The sequence below is a fragment of the Macrotis lagotis genome, chromosome X (assembly GCF_037893015.1).
Source record: "Macrotis lagotis isolate mMagLag1 chromosome X, bilby.v1.9.chrom.fasta, whole genome shotgun sequence".
Lineage (NCBI taxonomy): Eukaryota > Metazoa > Chordata > Mammalia > Peramelemorphia > Peramelidae > Macrotis > Macrotis lagotis.
The window spans coordinates 303,645,372-303,668,317 of NC_133666.1; the positions used below are offsets into that span (position 1 = coordinate 303,645,372).

The 22,946-nt window shown below is 35.2% G+C and overlaps 1 pseudogene; it reads right to left on the reverse strand.

Annotated features, from left to right (window-relative positions):
* Window positions 1-5,291: 5,291 nt before the first annotated feature.
* LOC141498268 (DNA-directed RNA polymerases I, II, and III subunit RPABC5 pseudogene) lies at window positions 5,292-5,494 on the reverse strand (annotated as a pseudogene).
* Window positions 5,495-22,946: the final 17,452 nt, after the last annotated feature.

The following is a 22,946-nucleotide window of genomic DNA, read 5'->3' on the forward strand; positions in this document are numbered from 1 at the left end:
CTAGCAGACCCACCGATTAAAATCCTAGGCCCAGGGGCAGCTAGATGGCACAGTGGATAAAGCACCGGCCCTGGAGTCAGGAGTACCTGGGTTCAAATCTGGTCTCAGAAACTTGATAATTACCTAGCTGTGTGGCCTTGGGCATGCCACTTAACCCCATTTGCCTTGCAAAAAAACCTAAAAAAAAAAAAAACCCAGGCCCTGCTCTGGAGGGGTGGTAGCATCAAAAGAGAGATGAAGGAATATTTGAGAGATATTACAAAGGTGAAATCAACAGGCTTTAGCAATAGCTTGGATATGGGTAGTGAGAAACCGAGGAATCTAGGATAAACCCTAGGTTTTGAAATTGAAGGACTAGGAGGATGATATTATTCTACATGGGTAAGAGGTAGTAAGAAGGTTTAGGAGGAAAAATAATGAATTCTATTATGTACATGTTTTGTATAAGATGTCTGCTATATATGCCTAAAAGTAGTTGGATAAGAAAGTTTGAAGTTAGCAGAGAATCCGGGGCAGGACAGGTAGATTTGAGAATCATCAATATTACAATGTTAAGTTTAATCCTTCAGGGCTGATGAAGTTACTGAGTGGAGTAGTGTAAAGATACCATATGGGAACTCTCCTCTTACCTCATTTGAAGGTTTTGTTCTAGAATTCTTTTCTTTCTCTATTTGATTAGTAGTCTTCAGGGAGTCCCCACCCTACTCTACACCCCATTCCCCCCCAACCCCCCCACTCCTCTGTCCAAGAACTTAAAGGGAAAAAAAACTCACAAAACTTGGTTCACTTGACAATATCTGCCATCACTATCACTAAAGGGTTAGGTCATAACCTCTCCAAGGATAAAATCTATAAAACACGGGGCCCAGAAACTATCTTCTTTGGTCATATGAGTTAGAGCACATATCACTCCCCTGTATTTTTCTGTCCCAAGGAAACCATTGGTGAGTCCTAGAGTTAGGCTGAGGGTGAGGGGGTAGGAAAGAAGGAACAGGCTCCCAGCCCCCAGACACAAGCCTAATCATATCATTGCTGTTTTATTTTCTGTCTTCTAAAAAAGAGTGGATAAAAGGAAAATAAAATCACATTGAGAATCAAGACCTTCTCTATGTTTAGTATAACAGGGTAACTGTATCTCACTAAAGTCTGAACCAATCCATTCCTCAATCAATCTACACTTACTAAAAAAATGGGTCAAATGAATACATTTACAGCCTTCATAGGGAGATGCAATCAAAATCTCAAAGCCTCACCCTCTTGTAAGCTCCTGAATTGATGGAGAATTCCTTGATGATCCCCCTCCATACAAAACACATACATTGTGCAAAATCATAACCAAGACTCAGAAGACCTTTGAATGAGCTGATTACATGAAGCAGGCAAGAGTGAACCTTTTGCAGTGAGATCTATGTGAAGAAAAATGCAATAGAAGTACTAAATAGAATATTGCCTCTTGCAATAGAAGGAAAAATTGCTATTTTAGCTTCCTTTTGCAGGAAATAGAAACCATTCATTCATCTAACAAGCACTGGTTGAGTGTCTTGTTTGTGTGTATATGCTATGAATTAAGGCAAACCCAAAAGGGAAATAAACCAAGACCCTACCCAATAGGAGGTTATAATTTAGTTGAAGAGGCAGAGGACACATACACACACACACACACACACACACACACACACACACACACACAAACACACAAGATGACAATTCCTGGGACCCATATTTTCCAGATCCATTTTTGGAGAGGTTATGACATAGCCCTTTAGTGATGATGATGGCAGGTATAATCAAGGGAATCAACCTCTCTCTCTCTCTCTCTCTCTCTCTCTCTCTCTCTCAAATAGTAAATAGTAGATATAATAAATGAGTAATACAGCTACAGTGTTGTTTTAGTTCAGGGAAGGGAGTAGCCACAGAATATTAAATATTCGATACAAACAAAAAGCAGTCCTTATTCTCAAGGAGCTCACAGTCTTCTGGGGAAGTCAGAGGTCAGGTTCTCACCTGGTCATTTCATAAGTGAGGAAACTGAGACTGAGTAATGAGGGAAGAAAATTTTATCAAAAGTTAGTTTGTATCATAAGAATAAATAGGATCTAGATCTCCTAGTCTTGTAATTTGTCTGCCACATTTTGCAATCTCTTTTTCATACGTTTTAATAAACTAGACTTGTGTTTTTACTGGAATAGGAATATCTCAGGAAGTTATTTCCTTTGACTATATATTCTGCCATTCATAATGCAAAAATATCTCTCCAGGATGCTATGAGTTGGTCATTTGCCCAGGGTCACATCCTAGGGTCACACTGTAGTCCATGAATTCAAGTCCTCTTAACTCTGAAAATGGTTCTCTATCTACTCTGCCTGATTATAGTTATTAAATAATTTACTACAAACTACTTCATTTGATCCCAACATGTGGTACACAGAAGACCCTTAATATGTGCTTATTGGCAATGATCATCACAAAACAACAAACATGTTTGGGCAACCCCAGGACTCCGGGCTTCCCACTTGACTGACACAGATTGAGCTCAACTGGAGTTAAGCCTGGAAAGTCTGACAACTAGCACTTGCTTATAATCTTGTGTCTAAATTTTCCCAAATGATTCCAAGCTCCTGAACAGGCAGTCAAGGTAATATGCTTATGGGAAAAGGATAGCTTTTATTTAAGATCTTGAAAATTCTGAAGATTTAAAGCACTCTTAGGGAGCCACAAACAACTTCCCCAGGAAGACAATGATATTTGGGGGATGCTGAATAAATATCATTTTCTACAGAACCTGCCTTCTCTGAATCATTCATACATAACAGCTGAGGCTGTCAAGGTCCTAATCTTGTGCCTCCCTATGGTATGGTTTTTGTTAGACAACCTCAGAATCCATGAGAATGATTTTTTCTTCTTCCCTGAAGAGAGATATATTGCACAGAAAATCTTTTCTCTCCTGGAAACCAGGTCTCTGAAATTTTAAGTTTAGACATGCTTGAATCTAGGAATCAGGATGTAACCCTCTAAGTGGATTCTGTCCAGGAAATCTCTCATCTCTTCTTAGAAGGCTAGACATCCAGGATCATGCTGCCTAGGAGATGAGTTTAACCCCTACACACACACACACACACACACACACACACACACACACACACACACACACATGCGTGCGTGCATGCACACATGTGCACGCGCACTCATACATGCACATTCACATACACAATTTGGGGTATAGGAAAATGAACTTTCCTCAAAGGCTAAGCAGAGAATGTTCTTGTGTGTTATTATAAGAAGCTTATCAGTCTGTGGCTATCTCATAGATTAAGTTCATTCTCTAGTCCTTAGTCTTTGAGTTTTGCTCAGAAAATTGTGGCTCAGTACATCTAAAACCCTTTCTACTTTTCTCTCAAGGTAGCTTTTATCATTTTCCAGAGTAAGGCAAAGGAGAAAGAAAAAATAAATCAGACCTATCACAAGTTTCCCCAGTCAATCAATAAGCATTATTAAATTCCAATAGGTGTCACTAAACAGAGACTCTTTGGTAATGATGTACTGTGGTTACAAAGATAAATTGGGACATTCCCTTTCCTCAAGGAGTTCACAATTCTCTAGGTAGAGATGAATGTGTCCCTAAGATGTAAGTTTTTTGAGGGCAGGAACATTTTTTTATCTCTTATCAATTCTTAGCTTCCAGGGCATATAGTAGGCTCTTGATAAATGGTAATTGAGGGGATGGAGCCAAGATGACAGCACAAGGGCAGGATTTCCCAGAAGTTCTCTTCCAAGATATTCCCAAAACCTTAAAATTACGACCCTAACTAAATTTTAGAGAAGAAGAATTCACAGAAAGAAGCAATGAAACAATTCTCCAGCCTAAGATGACTTGAAGATCCATAGAAAGATTCTGTTTCATGGAGTTGGAGGGGATAGGAGAACATCCAGGGTCACTCAGTGTGGTAATGAACGAGTTCCAGACTTCCAGGAACAACATGAGGGTGTCTGGGTCCCTGGGGGAGCCAGCTCTTGGCAGCAGAAGTGGTATCTAGACCTCCTAACCCAGCAAACACCAAGTACAACTTCAAAGATCAAGTGGTGAAACCTCTGGCAGACTAAGCATAGAGTCCAGATCAGCCTGGCCATCGGCACAGACTCTGCCTGGGGAAACAGAAGTAGGCCCTCCAAGTCACTGAGCATAGAGCCACCCAGCAGCTTCTCCCAGAGTGTTCAGCCCAGGGAAGGTAAGGGAGTGGAGGAGACTGTCAACATCTCTCTTCTATCCCTGGAACAGGATTCTTGTATTTTGTCCATATTCAGACTCTTATCACAGTCTGGGACCCCCCATTCCTATAGAGGAGCAGGGACCCTCCTCAAAGTTCCAGGGCAGAGGGAAGGGCCTGTGGTCATCCACAGACCAAACACAGGCCAGGAGAGTAGTCAGAGACTCTCATGAGACATTGAAGGAACTAAGGTCCTTGCAGGGGTGGCCCCATAATACTCAAAAGCTTGGAAGCACCCCAAAAGCAGGGCACAGGTTGGGGAAATGAGTTAACAGAGAAAAAGAATCTAACAATATATAATTACTTTGGTCCCATGGAGGAGCAAAACATACTCAGAAGATGGCAAAGTCCAAGCTTCTGCATCCAAAGTCTACAAGTAAAATAGAAATTGGTCTCAGGATATAGCAGAGCTCAAAAAAGATTTTGAAAATCAAGTAAGGGAAGTAGAGGAAAACTTGGGAAGAAAAATAAGAGCAATGCAGGAAAAATATGAAAACCAAGTCAATAACTTGGGTCAAGGAGACCCAGGCCAAAGAAAATAACATGGTTAAGTCAAATGGAAAAAGCAGTACAAAAAGTTAGTTAGGAGGATTCCTTAAAAATCAGAATTGGCCTGATGAAAAAGGAGATAAGAAAGCTCTCTGAAGAAAACTACTCCTTCAAATATAGAATGGAGCTAAAGGAAGCCAATGATTTAAGGGGTAATCATGAAACATTTAAAAAAAAATTACCAAAAGATTGAAAAACTCAAAGACAATGTGAAATATCTTATTGAAAAAAGCAACTGATCTGGAAAATAGATGCAGAAAAGAGAATTTTAAAATTATTGGGCTACCAGAGTACCATGGTCAGGAAAAGAGCCTTGACTTCATTTTTCCCCCAAAGGTAGGTTTACTGTCATCTCCGGAGGCTGCTAGGGTGGGGATGCTTCCATGTGGCAGACAGCTCCAGGGGTGGGTGAGGATTCAGTCCTCTAGGGGTTGTGCTTCATTCTTCCAGGTGGCCTCATTCCCTTGGGGGTGGGCCTCACTTCTCCAGGGGCCCATAGTTGAGAAGCTCCTTGTTCAGGTCCATGTGGGCCAGCAGCATCCCCTGGCAGCAGTAGTACTTCAGACTCAGGGCGTCCAGGGCATGCCCTTTTTGTACTCCACCTGCAGCAGCCCCAGGTAGGCCTCCTACCTGTTGCCCACAATCTTGCCACATGTGAAGCAGCACACTGGGATGATCATGGTGAAGGGGCAGAGGTGGCAACCTTGGAGGCTGGCACTTGTCGGATATTCCTCCTCATCTGTCCCAGTAACTGCTGCACCACTCCTTATTCTTTCCTCCTGGTTCCCCACCTTGACTTCATTTTTAAAGAATTTCTACAAGAAAATTCCCCTATATCCTATAAGCAGAGGGTAAAATAGAAATTGAGAGAATATATCAATCTCTTCCTGAAAGAGATACAAAGTAAAAATAACTCCCAGGAATATTATAGCCAAATTCCAGAACTTCCAAGTCAAAGAGAAAGTGTTACAAGCAGCCAGAATGAAACAATTCAAATATCGTGGTGCTAGTCAGGATCACACAAGACTTATCAGCATCTATATTAAGGACTCATAGGGTTTAGAATATAATACTCTGGAAGACAAAAGAGCTTGGAATGCAACCGAGAATCAACTACTCTGCAAAACTGGACATCCTCTTCTGGGGGGAAAAGATGGACATTCAATTAAATAGGGGAATTTTAAACATTTCTGTTGAAATAACCAGAGCTGAACAGAAAGTTTGCTCTCCAAGTACAGGACTCAGGTGAAAGGGTAAATTATAAGGACTTTAATGATGTTGAATTGCTTGTTTTTCTGTATAGGAAGATGATACTGATTACACATATAAACTATCTCAAACAATAGAACAGTTACAAAGAGTATACAAAGACAAGGCACAGAAGAGAGCTAAATATTAAGGTATAATATATTGTAAATATGGAGTCAATGGGCGAAAAAGGAATGTAGCAAGAGAAAGAAAAAGGAGAAATAGAATAGCCTAAGATATTTCACATAAAAAAGTCAAGAAAAACCTTTTGCAATAGAGTGGAGGTGGAGGGGAAGGTGAAAGGAAATGAAAAAGCCTTCATTCTCATCAGAAATGGTTCAGAGACGAAATAATATACACATTTTATAGGATAGAGAAATATCTTACCCTAGAAGGAAAAGGAGAGAAAAGCTATGGGAGAAAGAGGGCTGGGGGAGGGGAGGTTATCTGCATAATAGAGGAGAGGGTATATCGTGGGAGAGAATAGTCAGATACAGCACAATTTTTTATTTTTGCAAGGTGTGGGATTGGGTGGGTGGCCTGCCCAGGACCACAGGGCTGGTTGGTTGTTGGGTGTCTGGGGTGGGATTTGGACTCAGGTTCTCCTGGCCCCAGAGTCATTGCTCTGCCCACTATGCTACTCAGTTGCCCCATAGTGTACTTTTGAGGAGGGACAAAGTGAATGGAGAGAGAAAACAGAATAAAGGGGAGTGTGGAGGAATGGATGGATGGAAATACAATCAGCAGCAGTAAATATCAGAAAAATATATAGAAACAACTTCTCTGATGAGCTTATGATAAAGAATGCGATCCACCCCCAGAGATAGAGTTGATGTTATCTGAACTGAACTGAAGTATAATTTTTTGTCTTTCTTTCACCTTGTTTTTCCTGAGGGTTTTTTTTTTGTATGTGTTGGGGTAAAAGGGATTATGTTTACTTTTACAAGAGGACTATTTTAGTAATATGTAAATAAATAAAAATATAAAAATAAAAATGTTAATTGAGTGATGAATGCATACATGTGTATATGATTAATGTACATATAGTCACATATATGTGTATCCCATAATATGAATAAATACATGGGGATATAGACATACAAAATACAAGAGATTTGAAGGTGGTGCTAACATTTAGAACTCATGTAAATCTTCATGTAGAATGATTGTGAACTTCACTTTGAAGAAAGGAAGAAGGCTTTCGAAAAGACAGTGGTGAGGAGCCTTTACCTCCCAGATAGGGAAGTCAGTTAGTGCAAAAGCAGAGAGAAAAGAGATGAGAAGTGTATCCTGTGGATTAGCTAAAAGACCAGTTTTATTGCACCTTAGAAGGTGGAAAAGGGGAGTAATATATAATAAGGACTGACCTTGAGGCCAGGTTGGGAAGGTATTTAAATGTCAAGCAGGAGTTTATATTTTATTATAGACATGATAGGGAACAACTGGAATTTAATTAGTATAGTAGTGACATGACCAGACCTTGCTGTGAGAAAATCACTTTGGCAGTAATATTAAGAATGAAGTAGACAGAAGAGAGCTTGAGGAGGGAGATTAGGAGGAAACCAGAAAGCTTCAGATTTTCTCTGTCACAGTCTGATCTGTCTTCTAAATAGAAAAAAATATTTAAGGGGAATACAAGAAAGGCCTGAACAATTCATTTTATAGATCATTAAGTGGGGGAATGCACCATGAATCAATCTTTCTTATTCCCAATCAGCTAATCATTTGAAGCCTATCAAAGTCTCTTAAAACTGATCAAGATCATAGAAATTGGAAATCAATCGAAAATCAGTTATCAATTGTACCTACCTCATAAGGTTATCATGAAGATAAAAAATATGTAAAATACTTGTAAATCTAAAAATCTGACATAAATGATATGTATCATTAATATGCTAAATATTTACATATTAATAACACACATAAAGTTATTTTTCCTCCCTTTTTCTTTTTACATTGTCTTGAAATTTTATTGCTTGGATATGATGGTATTCTCCAGTAAATAACTATATAGTATATTGCAAAGAGATAAAAAAGTAAATTGTTCTTTTACCAAGGTGGAATATCGAACTCTTTATAGGATTTGCAGATAAAAGCTTGCATTCTATAAATTTATTGCCTTGGTGCAAACTTGGCTTTATCAAGGCTTCTTTAGATCAAAAGATTGACCCAATGGTATACAATTAATAAATGGTAGGACTAGTTCTTCTGACTCCAGAAGATTCTCTCGCTCTTTCAACTGCCTATGGGCCAGGTTGAGTTGAATGTTGGAGTCACCTCACACTAATTCCAATTGCTAAATTTTAAATAGGAATATTTATACCACAGAAGTGACAAGTTACAAATCAAGGTTTTGTTTATTGTTTTGTTGATTATCTAGATTTAAGTAAATGATGAATATAATTTTTTTCTTCCTTTTTTCTTTTTTGTATAAGACAATGGGAGTAAAGTGAATTGCCCAAGGTAACACAGCTAGGTGATTATTAAGTGTCTAAGGCTGGATTTGAACTCAGAACCTTCTGACTCCAGGTTTAGTGTTCTATCCACTGTGCCACCTAGCTGCCCCATGATGGATAAAATATTAATAATTTAGATTAAATGTTAAAGTGTGTCAATCTTATTTTTTTAGTTTTTTGTAAGGCAAATGAGATTAAGTGGCTTGCCCAAGGCTACACAGCTAGGTAATTATTAAGTGTCTGAGCCTGGATTTGAACTCAGGTACTCCTGACTCCAGGACTGGTGCTCTATTCACTGTACCACCAAGCCCACCCCACCCAAGCTTATTTTTTTTTCAAAAGAATTGGTTGTTGAACATTTACTAGTCAGTTTGACCAGACAAGGCAGGGAAATCTTAATGGTGGAAATAGAATTTGACCTACTGAATAAATGAACGGGTCTTAGGGGAAGAGCAAGAAATGATTTGGTTGGTGATAGAAATAGCAGAGCACCACTGAGTTGATTGTTGATTTTAATTCTCTGAGTGTGTCATTCAAGCAAATCAATATACTTGGTCTGAGTTTTCCCTTGCTCCATATTTTGTCTCTGGTCTACCTTTCCCTGCTGACAGATGGCATATGTTCAGGGAATACAAATCTATTTCCATAAATGGATGTTCAGTCTTTCACAGAGGAAGATAACACTGATGACCTACTGTCAGCAGGGAATTCAGTTTGAATTGTGTTTCTAGTAATTGTGATGGAAAGAGTTCAATGAGTCATCCCAAATGCTCTTGATCCTACTTCTCTTTTTCTGACTAACATACATTTCTAAGATGACTGTGTGAGGTTAGGGTATAGTGTGAGTCCTTTGAATATAACTTTTCTTCAGTGTGAAGCCCATATGGAAAAAGAAACAATTCTTGACTCTGAACAAGGATGGTTTAGAGCACTAGACCAATAAGGCTCAGGAACTATTGCAGTCATTAACAATGTGAACTTTTCTTTTAGGTTTTTGCAAGACAAATTAGGTTAAGTGACTTGTCAAAGTCCACACAGCTAGGTAATTATTAAGTGTCTGAGACCAGATTTGAACCCAGGTACTCCTGACTCCAGGGCCGGTGCTTTATCCACTGCGCCACCTAGCCGCCCCAACAATGTGAACTTAATCAACTTCCTTAACATCTCTAAAATTCAGTTTCCTTGTCTGACAAATTGGAATAATACATATGAAAGCCCTTTAAAAGTAAAGAATGGGGCGGCTAGCAAAGGATCATAATGTGTACATTAAGGTTTGTAATCCTAGAAGAAATTCATGAAATCTTCCATCCAGTAACACTGGCTTCATAGATATTCCTTGAACAAGTTACTCCAAGTCCTTATTCCAGGTATTTATACCCCATCTCCTCATATTTATTCATACCTACTCATTTCCTTGGCTTCCTTTAAGTACCAGCTAAAATTTCACATTTCTCAGGAAGTCCTTCTTGAGTCTCCTTAATTCTTGTGCCTTCATTTTGTTGCTTATTTCCTATTTAGCCAGTATTTATCTTGTTTATACATAATTACTTGCACAGTGTTTCCCTATATCAGATTGTAAGGTCTTTGAGGACAGGGACTATCTTTTCCTTTTCTTTTTGTCCAGTGCCTAAGAAACATTTGGCACTAATTACGAATTTTATAATTGTTTATTGACTGTATATAATATGTAATGAGAGCAAAGGAAAGATTTAGACAAATGTTCTAGAACAAACTGAGAAAGGAAAAATTTTAGACCAGGAAGGGCACAGTTCATAGAGTTCTTTTTGGAAGAATAATCAGAGTTGAACTTAAAATAAGAATACTAAGAAGAGGTTCCATGGAAGAGTAGAATGAGCATCGTTTTTGGAGATGGAAGACTTGACCTCGAATCCCAACTGCATAAACTATCCAGATCATCTTTACTTCTCTCACCCTCAGTTTCTCCATGGGCCAAAAGAAGACCCTGGACAGAAAACTTCAAAGTCATTTCCTCCCTCTAAATTCATGCCTCTAAAGACAGAGATGACATGGGAATGAATTTTTTATAGACAAATGTAAAATGTAAGAAGATGGAATATCAAGTTCAAGGGACATTTAACAAAAATTGTTGGGAAAATTGGAAAATAGTATGGCAAAAACTAGGCATAGACCAACATCTCACACCCTATACCAAAATAAGGTCAAAATGGGTACAGGATTTAGACATAAAGGGAGACACTATAGATAAATTTATGACCAAACAAGCATTAGAGCATGAATGCAAATGAATGATTTTGATTACAGTAAATTAAAAGTTTTGCAATATTAAAATCAATGCTGACAAAATTAGAAGGAAAAGAGAAAGCTGAGGTACAATCTTCACAAATAGCAGTTCTGATAAAGGTCTTATTTCTAAACTATATAAAGAATTGCATCAAATTTATGAGGTTATAAATCATTCCCCAATTGATAAATGGTCAAAGGATATGAATAGACAGTTTTCAAATGAAGAAATTAAAGCTATAAATAATCATATGAGAAAATTCTCCAAATCATTATTGATTAGAGAAATGCAAATTAAAACTATGAAGTATCACCTTATATCTATCAGATTGGTCAAGATAACAAAAAAGGGAAAATGATCAATGTTGGAGTGATTGTAGGAGGATTGGGACAATGATGCACTGTTGGTGGAGTTATAAATGGATTCAGCTATTCTGGAGAGCAATAAGGAACTATGCTGAAAGAGCAATAAAATGTTCATTCCCTTTGACCCAGCAATTCCAATTCTAGGTCTATATCCAGAAGAAATCATAAAAAAATGGGAAAAGTCCCATATGCTCCAGAATATTCATAGCAGCTCTTTTCGTAATGACAAAGAATTGGAAATTGAGGGGGCGCCTATCAATTGGGAAATTGCTAAACAAGTTGTGGTACATGAATGCTATGAAATATTATTGTTCTATAAGAAACCATAAATAGTTGGACTCTAGAGAAGCATGGAATAGTTATAGGATCTGATGTTGTGTGAAGAGAGCAGAACCAGGAGAACATCAACAGCAACATTGTGAGATGATCAGCCTTGATGGAAACAGCTCCTCTCAGCAGTTCAGAGCTAGGACAACCTTATTAGATGAGCTATCAACAACATTATCCCCATCCAGAAGAAGAAAAACAAAACAAATAAAACAAAAAAACCCTTCAGAATCTGATGAACACTTTATAAAAATTATCTCTTATGTATCTCGATCACTTAATCCTAATTACTCATACTGAAAATGACTCATCTTTAAACATGTTTAACAAAAATATGTATGTACAATACTAACCTGACTTTGCCACTGAAGGGGGTTGGGGGTGGGAAGGGAGGATGGAAAGAAATTTTGTAATTTAAAAATATACTTATGAATATTGGATAAAAATAAAAGATATTACCGAAAGAGTTCAGGGTATGAATAAGAAATATGGTTAGAAAGGTAGATTTGAGGAGGAATGTTGCAGAGGGTTGATGTGACAAGTACAGGAATTTTTCAAATTGCAATAGCTATATGATGAAGTTGCTTATTTTTTTAAATAGGTGATTGATACAAAGAGCTTTGTCTTTCAAGGATAACTTTGGCAACTTGCTCAAAGGATAGATTGGAAAGAGAATTAAACTAGAAACAAAGAGGCAAGTTATGGAGCAGTTAGTTATAAGAGTCGAGGCAAGAAATGATTAAAGTTTGAACTAAAGTGGTGGTCTCAGTTTCCTCGTATTAAAATTATCTGAAAAAGGAAATGGTAAACAGTCCAATGCCTTTGAAAGAGAATTAAACAAGAAACAAAGAGGTGAGTTATGGAGTAGTTAGTTATAAGAGTCGAGGCAAGAAATGATTAAAGTTTGAACTAAAGTGGTGGTAAGAAGGAAACTAATAAAGTGGTAGTTAAAGAGGTAGAATAGTGCTGGTTAAGTAAACTAAAGGAGACTATGGTTCACTCAACTTAGGAAATTAATTCCATTTCTGTTATTCTTCTTACATTCAAATATTCATATAGGGAAAACTCATGCAGGAATTTTTTCCCTTTTCTCTTGTTTCATTGTTAGAGGACTAGCACAGAAAGTTGAATCATCTGTCAGACTAATAAAAAAAGACTAGAATTTTTGTGCTGGTCATAATGCTATATAAACTGTAATTTTGTTGATGACTGAAAAGCCAGTAATAAAGAACAAACATGTAGATCATTAGTAATGTCAAACTCAAATAGAAATTAGAAAATAATTTAACAATATCCATGTTGTATAACACTTTTATTTATTTTGTTAAAAAATTTTCAATTATATTTAATATGGCTCTGATTGTAATCAAGAGCTGAAAGCTTTACTCAATAATTGCAGTCCTTGGACTATGAGTTTGATAACTCAGGCTTAGATAGCCTGTCCTTTTTTATTTGAGTGCCATTTAGGGACCATCATTGGTATTGAAGAGAGTTTTATCAAGTGAAGCCACCCAAGGTAATACCTCTGGAGGGGTGTCTGTGTGTGTGTGTGTGTGTGTGTGTGTGTGTGTGTGTGTGTGTGTTCCCTGAAATTCATTTTGGGAGTACACATCTACCATCAGGGATGTAATAGGAGTTGAAAGACATTTTCTAATAATCAGGAAGATTGTTGACTTAGATAAGGGACCTTGAGTTGGAGTAAGAGAATAATGGTTAAAAGAAGACACTTAACCTCTGCCTAGGATTTCCTGTAGCTCTTTCTGACTAACAGGCTAAATATGTGGTAGCTACACACTAAAAGAAGCTGCCAGAGTTTGGCTTATTAAATGTGGCACACCAGCAAATGGTAGCAGGGAGCAGCAGATGGCCTTACAGAAATTAATTCCTGAAGAGAAAGACTTTAGTGATTATAATTTCAGCTGAAATGCTTAGTGAAGAGCAGACATATGATGCTAAAGGGAAATAATCTGGGAATAATGATCAGAAATGTAATAATCATAGATGATATCAAAGATTTGATGCCCAGGAGAGAACAATTCCATAAAACATTAGCAATTCAGTATCTTCAAGAAGTATGATTTGCCTTAAACGTTGGGAGAGCAAGTTTGATGCAGTAGATAGAAAGCGAAGCCTGAAGACAGATACACATATCTTCATGAGTTCAAATCCAGTCTCATACACTTATTAGCTATATGACTTTGGTCAAGTCACATATCTATTTGTCTCAATTTCCTTATATATAAAATTATCTGAAAAAGGAAATAGTAAACAGTCCAATGTCTTTGCCAAGAAAGCCCCAAAGAGTTGTTATGACAACACATACCCATTATGCAAGTGTTCCCTGGTAACACGTGATACCTACTTGGGTGTTTTCTAGTCATATGCATACTCTAAATGTTTGTCCTTTCTCACTTCTTTGTGTACATAGTAATTTCCTCTTATAACTTAATGTGATATTTTGTTTCATTAAATACAGTTAGCATTGAACTAATTTGTTCTGTCATCTCATACAAAGGCTTATGTAAATGCCTAAATGTCTTAAGAGTTCTGGGCTGGCATGATTTCTGATTTATGTTTTTTAGTTGTAAATCCAGATTGACCCAAAGCAAACTATATCTCAAAAGGGGCACCATTAACTTTCTCAAAGAGAAGTTCATAGTCTAAAATGAAGTAACTTGGGACGGGAGCATGGAGGAACAGATACTATAAGAGAAAACAAAGTCTACAATTGGGTCTCATTTGCTAGAGATATGGGGGAGTGAATAAAACTGAGTTACAGTCATTAGAGGAGTCAGTTGCCAGAGCTTCTAATTAACGAGTTTTCAGGACATAGAAGGAGGAAAGTGGTAAAGTAGTCAGTGACTCTTATTAGGAGATAACATGCTTGGATTTGAAACACCTGATCACACAAGACCCTGCCATTCCTTCTCTTCAGTGTGTTAAATGCCTGACTTTTAAGGATCCACACCACATAGCAACAACTAGAAGAAGATGAAGATCACTGCTTCTGCTGCTTTTTGTTTTGTTTTATTTTGAAAAGGTACTAAGTTCTTATTCAGGTACATTTGATTGCCTTTCAAAGTTAGAGAGATTCTAAATACCCTAAATATTCGATCGGTATGGAACAATATAATCACATAGATTGTACAAGCATGGATATTAAGATTTCAGAAAATGTAAGGAAGGAAAATTGGACAAAATATATTCCAGAACATAGAATTCTTGATGCAGGTGAGCCATGTTGGTCTCAAAAAGCCCTAAGTTTTCCTTTGACTACCACAGGTGTCTATGGGAAATGCATTTAAACATTTGACTATAGATGTAAAGATAGGATATGGAATACAACTTATTATGCTTTAGGCAAATAGAAAAGCAGAAGTGACAATCATTATTTCAGAAGAAACAACAGAAAAATTACATAGCCTTAGCGATACACATGGGGAAATTATACTTAACAGCATTAATGTCAAGCATCTATGTTATGTTGATGCACTGTTGGAGAAGTTGTGAAATGATTCAGCAATTCTGTAGAGCAATTTGGAACTGTGCCCAAAGGGCTATAAAACCATGGCTAACCTTTGATCTAGTAATGCCACTGCTAAATCTATATTCCCAAAGAGATAAAATATGGGAAGAAAAAGTACCTTTATGTAAAAGGATATTTACAGCAGCTCATTTCTGATGCAGAGAGCTGGAGATTAAGGGAATGCCCATTGGTTGGAGAATGGCTGAATAAATTGTGGTGTCTGATTAAAAGGAAATGCTATTCTGTTATATGAAATAATAAACATGATGCTCTCATTAAAAAACTTATATGAGTAGATGCAATGGGAAATGTACTATATACAAAGTAACAGCAATATTGCAGGATGATCAAGTGCAAATGACTTCCCTTTTCTTGGCAATGTTGTCCCAAGAGAACTCCGAAGGACTTATGATAAAGAATACTATCCATCCCAAAGACAGAGCTGATGGAGTATGAATATAGATTACAATATACTATTTTATTTTTCTTGAGGTTTCTATTTTTTGCAGGGGGTCATATTATGTTGCCTTTATAACATGTTTAAAAAAATCAAAATGTCAAGGTAAGTCCTTCAAATGTACAGTATAGGACCAAAGTAGAAATAATGATAATAGTTTGAAACTATGTCATGAATAAGATAGTTATTAGCTATTCAAATGAAAATACAGTTGAAAATCAAAATTACTTAGCAAAGAATGTATGTTTATATTTTGTAGAAAAAGTCTTCAATAAAAAATAGTACTTGTTTATAGACTTGTCAGACTAGATTTTGGACTAGTGTAATTTCATTGATATACAGAACTCACATTGAGAAAACTTTTTCCAAAAATGCAAAATTATATTTGCTCTGTAATTAATAGTCTTGGAGAATGACCTCATATTTTTAAAGTATCGGGATGAAAAAATAATTAATTATGATGCTATTATAATCTATCCATAGAAAGAGCTATAAGTATTTTGAAATGGAGAAAAAACTGGAAAGTTTTCCTTTAGATCCACAGATTAAGAAATTATTTCCACTTGGACAATTTTATAATTTAACATTGTACAAGGAATGTTGGCCATAAGTAAATAGAGGCAGCTGATGGCACAGCAGAAAGAGTACTGGGCTTGGAGTCAGGAAAGCCTGTATTCTTGAAATACTATTTAATCCTCATTGACTTCAATTTCTTCAACTATGAAATGGGGATAATGATAGCACCTAGCTCTTAAGGTTGTTGTGAGAATCAAATGAGATAATATGTAGAAAAAATGTAAAATACAGTTCCTGGCCCATACTTGTCACTATACAATTGCATCATCTCTCCTTCTCTTGTTTCCCTTACTAACTAGATAAGAAAAATTAAAAAAAAATTGGTACTGTACTTAAAATGGAGACAAAAATACCTCTAACTAAAGATTATATTGTGATTTATAAAGAATTTATATAGAAAAGACATGGAAAGAGAAATAGTATTTAAATAACATTTAAAAACACAGCAAAATGCATTATTTCAGACATTCTACTAGGATTCACATAAGAGAATACAAAGTCATTTAAATAAAAATAAAAAGTTGTAAACAATTGGAGAGATTTTCAATGCCTATGGCATGTCATGCTTATATTGTATAGTAACGATAGTACTACCCAAATTAAGATTCAGATATAATATTATACTAATCAAAATACTAATGAGATTCTTTCTGGAATCAGCTAGTATAATAATAAAATTAACACATAGGAGCAAAAATAACTTGGAAAATAATGAAATAAAGTAAGAAAAAAGGAGAAATGTCTGATATATGTGGCTTTAAGGTTAACTATATATATATATATATATATATATATATATATATATATATATATATGTATGTATATAATATTCCTTGAGTGTAACAATTACAATTTGAAGCAAATAATATATAAATCCTTAGCTCTATCATGTAGATTAGGAAACAGGGTCAATGACATTAACTGACTTGCTCATAGCCACATAAATTATGTCAGAGGGAGGATTCAAACCCAGCCTCAGACTTCTTACCATTGTCATGCCTTTCTTTTTTAAAAAAAGTAGATTATTAGAACAAATTCAAGAACTTAAATTTATATGTCAAACCATATAGCAATTATAAAATTCAATAAAGCCAAGAACACAAATTACTTTCTAAGAAAAATTTCATTATACAAAAAAAAAAAAAACTGCAGGGAAGAGTGTATAGAAATTTAGTAAAATTGAGTTTAGACTGGCATTTTTAAAGCTTCTACTACAAAAATTTTCAGATACATTTCGCAATGCATTATAAGTGTAAGGTATTATCCATTGAAAGTGCTACCCATTGATATGGAAACACCTAAAGCCATAAAGGCAAGAAAAAAGTACTGTTACATGAAAAAATATTTAAATCAACTGATAATAGTTATAAAATATTGTTGTTTTTCTAGATTAAGGTGAGAAAACAAGAGCCTAAAGTTTACTGACCCTTTTTGTCAGTGAACATTTTGTTGCCTAACTGGAAGAAGGAAAAAAAAATGGAGTACCTAGGTGGTACACTGGATATAGCCACTGACCTTGGACTGAGTATAAATCCAGTGTCAGGCACTTGACACTTACTAGATGTGACCCTGGGCAAGTGATATAACCCCATCACTTCAACAAAAATAAAAAAAAAATGATTTCAGAAAAACCCGGAATGAACTGATACATAGTGAACAGAACCAGAAGGATGTTATACAAAAGCAGTAGCAATATTATTTGATTAAAGAACTCCTCCAGAGAAATAACCGATATTGTTTAAATATAGACTGAACCAAGTAATTTTTAAATTTTCTTTCAGTCTTTTTTCTTTTATTCATCTTCCTGTATAAAATGACTATTATGGAGATGCTTTACATGATTACATATGTATAACCTATACTTGATTGTATATCTTCTCAGACAAGGAGAAGGAAGGGAGGAAGAGAAAACTTAAAAAAAAATTAAAAATTGTTCAAACATAATTGAGGAGAAATGAATAAAAATAAGAATAGTACTTACAGAGAATTATTAATGTATATATATAAACACAATTTTCAAATGAATTTCAGCAGTTGTAGTCAGAAGCAAACAAAAATTTTAATTACCTTGTGAAAGCTACAGGATGATATCCTTTATTGAAGGTTAAATTTGATAATTTAAAGGGGGAGAGAAATAAACTTTATACACACACACACATATATATGACTTGTAAAAATGGGAGCATAGAGATAAAGAGATATAATTTTACAGAGATGAATGACAATGTTGGAAATTTAGAGAGAATTAGGCAGTATAATACCTCAGTTTATTTACTTTTAACTATTTTAAGATCAAAGAAGAGAGAGAGAGAGAGAGAGAGAGAGAGAGAGAGAGAGAGAGAGAGAGAACAAGAAGTATTTTAACAGTTTTTTATTAAATAAAGAATATTGATTTCTTAGGGCTATTTTCTTGAATTGTTATCTTTTAAGTGAAAGATGGATTCAGTATCAGAAGACTCTGATTGAAACCATTGAAGTAAATAGGTAAAGGAGATATGGGATTGAAGCTGGAGAAATTGAAAAACATGACAAAAGTCTCATCATGGGCGTGAAAAGTAAGTTTACTAGAGTTAAAGAGATGAGAAGCAGGAACAGCAGTTCCTAGAAAGCTAAACTATTCTCTTAAGCCTCGTAAGATCAGAGCTTCAGGTCTAGATAATGCCCTTTAAGACTGTTTGAAGAAAGATGAAACCTCTCAAAAAGTGCTTATTGTTCTTTGTTAAACCTCTCTAGTTTGATAGGAAAAGTCAAAAAGTGGTTAAAAAATGTTTTGTTGCTAATTTGTTGATATATACAATTAAGTGGATGGTAAAATTTTAGTCAATGAAGAGTAGTTGAGTAGATTTATGTTTCTTTCTCAGAACCAACTCACAAAAAATTGAATGACCAATCCAACATTTCAGTGAGTAAAAAAAAGCTGGCTCAGGGTTTGCAGTGGCCAGAGACAGACAATCTGTTGAGGTACAAAGTTCCCTGGTTATACAGATAAATAATTGAGTGCCTTTTAAAAATCATTATAGGGCAGCTAGGTGGCACAGTGGATAGAACATCAGCCCTGGAGTCAGGAGTACCTGAGTCCAAATCCAGCTTCAGACACTTAATAATTACCTAGCTGTGAGGCCTTGGATAAAACACTTAACCCCATTTGCCTTGCAAAAACCTAAAAATAAAAAATAAAAAAATAAAAATCATTATAAATTGAAAGAGAATATAAGTACTTTGTTGATTTCAGTATAAAAGTCAAAAGGATTTCCTCAGCTTAAAAATAAGGTGCACTAGCGGTGGCTAGGTGGCACAGTGGATAGAACATCGGCCCTGGAGTCAGGAGTACATGAGTTCAAATACGGCCTCAGACACTTAATAATTTCCTAGCTGTGTGGCCTTGGGTAAGCCACTTAACCCTATTGCCTTGCAAAAACTTCAAAAAAATAAGGTGCACTAAAAAAAAAAAAGTTAGTAGAGAAGTAACTTTGTATGTCTTTAATAGACTGATCACATTAAAGACTGAAGTCCAAAACTTCCACTGCTAAGATGGCAGAATAAAGAAGGAACTCTGAATTTTCTTAAATACCCCTCAAAACAACTGGAAAACTACTTCAAACTGATTTCAGAGCAGGGAAGCAACTTATCAGTATTGTAGGAAAGGTCTATCTCACTGGTATGGGAAGTCTACCAAGAGAGAGAGACTTGACTCAGACCAGCAGCTAAACATTGCACTCAGGGTAGGTAAAAAAGGAGAACTTGTGCCCCAGTAAAAGTCAAAAAATATGCCTACCCCCCAGAGAAAACAAATAGGCTAAGTTGTAAAGACAGAGAAAGTCAGCACCAGCACCTCGAGAACTAGTACAAAAAAAATTTGGGACAGTGCAGTCCACTCTCACATGAAAACATCAACTCACAAAAAAAAAATAACCCCTGGAAAATGAACAAAAAATAAACCTGGAAAATTAACAAAAAATAAAAAATATAGCTTTACAAGGCACAAACTTATAAAAGGATAATAGCATCAAAATGGCTATATGTGAAGCCTCAAAGAAAAACGTAATTTGGTCTCAGGTCCAAAAAATATTCTGTTAAAGCTTTAACAGAATTCTTAAAAGCAAAATAGAGGAGAAGAAATAATAGGAAAAGAAATGAGAGTAATGCAAAAGAATTATGAAAAAAGAGTCAATATCAAGGGAAAAGCTATATAAATATTTGCTGAGGAAAATAACTCCCTAAAAATGAGAATTGGCCATGTAAAAGGAAGCACAAGAGCTCACTGAAGAAAATAACTCCTTCTAAATTAGAAATGAAGAAGGTGAAAACAATGACTTTATGAGATATCAAGATATAATAAACAAATTCAAATAAGTAAAAAATAAAAATAAAAAACCATGAAATATCTCATTGGAAAAAAAACAACTGACCTAGATTATAGATCCAGGAAAGATAATATAAGAAATACTGTACTACTTGAAAATTATGCTTAAAATAAATGCCTTAATTTTTTTTTGGCTTTTGCAAAGCAATGAGGTAAATGACTTGTCCAAGGTCACATAGGTAATTATTAAGTGTTTGAGGCCAGATTTGAAATTAGATCCTCTTGACTCCAGGGCTGGTACTCTATCAACTGTGCCACCTAGCTGCCCACATCTTTCAAGAAATTATCAAAGAAAAATGTTTTGATACATTAGAACCAAAGGGAAAAATGGAACCTGAAAAAATACCAATCACCATCTGAAAGGGATCCCAAAATAAAAACTCACAGGGAGCCAAATATTAGAATTCACAGAACAAGAAGAAAGTATTGCGAGCAGCCACAAGGAAACAGTTCAAATATCATGGCACTACAGACAGGATTACATAGAATTTTATGCCTTCCACATTAAGGAAAGAGATAGACTTGGAAAATAGTATTCCAGAAGACAAGGTAATCAGGATTACAATCAAGTACTATCTACCCAGCAAAACTGAATATAATCTTTCAGGGAAAATAAATATTTAATGATTATAGATGCTTTTTGAGAATTTTTAATGAAAAGACCAGAGCCAAATAAAAATTTGATCTCTAAATACAAGACCTGAGGGAAGCATAAAGAGATTAAAAAAAAAAAGAAACAAAAAAAGAAAACTTAAGAAATTCAACAAAGTTAAATTGTTTATATTTCTATATGGCAAGATAACATATGTAACTCAACAACTTTATTACTATAGGAGTAAACAGGAGTCTATATAGACATAGGATATGGATATAAAATTATTTTGATGGAATGATATGCCAAAAAAATAGAACAAAGGGTTGAGAAAGAAAATTACACTGCTAAAAGGAGGAGGAGAGATTGAATGGGGTAAATGATCCCACAAAAGGAAGCATAAAAGAGATATTATTATGGAGTGAAGATGGAGCTGGGGGGAAGTTAGCCAGCAAAGCTTCAATCTTACTATCATCAAAACTGTCTCAAAGAAGGAATAATATATATACTCAGTTGGATATAGAAATCTATATTATCCTATGAGGATCTATCTTATCCTATGAGGTAGCAAAAAAGGATGGGGATAATAGAAGGGGAAAGGGAAATGGATAAAAGGGAGACAGATAAAAGGGAAAGTATATTGAGGAAGGTATTAATCAGAAGTAAAACTTTTCTGAGGGAAAGCATGAGGTGTAAGGGGGAAATAAGGAAGCAAAAAAATAGCATGGCAGGAAATACACAATTATCATAACTACACATGCAAATGGGATGAAATTAGACATAAAATGGAAGTAAATCGAATAATGGATTAAAAATCAGACAAAGTGAAAGCAAAAATCTATCTAATTAGGAGAAATAAAGAAGGAAAGTATATCTTGCTGAAAAATACTATAGAAATCAAATCAATATTAAACCTAAATGATATATCACCTGAACTTTTGAAGGACAAGTTGAATGATGTAGAAGAGGAAATAGATGATAAAATTATACCCCTGAGGGACTTCAACTTCTATAAGAACCAGATGAATTTAACCAAAAAAATGTACTAGAAAGAGATAAAGGAGGTTAATAAAATCCTGGAAAAGTTGAATTTAATATATTTTTGTAGAAAATGAGTTAGGATAGAAAAGAATATACCTTTTTTTCTCAGCAGTGCATGGCACTCACAAAAAAATTGTCTATGTAACTGGTACATAAAAACCTCAGACAAATGAATAAAAGCAAAAAATAGTAAGCATATCCTTTTCAGATGATAATGCAATAAAATTGCTTTCAATAATAGACATTGGAAAAATTTATTAAAATTTATTGGCAATTATTAATCTAATTCCAAAAATCAACTGAGTCAAAGAACAAAGCATAGAAAGAATTGCCAGTTTCATTCAGAAAATCACAACAAAGAGACATAACAAAATTTACGGGAGGCAGCCAAAAGCAATACTTAGGGAGAAATTTTTATTTCTAATTGTTTCCATCAATAAAATATAAAAAAGGAATATCAATGAATTAAGCATGAGTTGAGGCATTTCAAAAAGAACCTAGTAAAAATCCCCATTTAAAGTTCCAAATTGGAAATTGTGACAAATCAAATAAGAAAGTAATAGAATGAAAGTGAGAAAATCATTGAACTAATAAAAAAAACCTTATTAACTTATGAAAAAAAACATTATGAACTTAAGAAAAAAGCAATAACATAGACAAGCCATTGGTTAATTTGAGTGAAAAAGGAAAGAAGAAAACCAAGTTAATATTATCAAAATTTAAAGGGGTGAATTTACTACCAAACAAAAGGAAATAAATTATGATAATAGTTGGGAAGTATTTTGCCTAACTTTATGCCAATAAATCTGGCAGTATAAATGAAATAAATGAATGTCTACAAAACATACAGTACTAGATTATTAGAAGAAATAAAATATTTAAATAATCCATCTTTTTAAAAGAAATTTTAAAAAACTA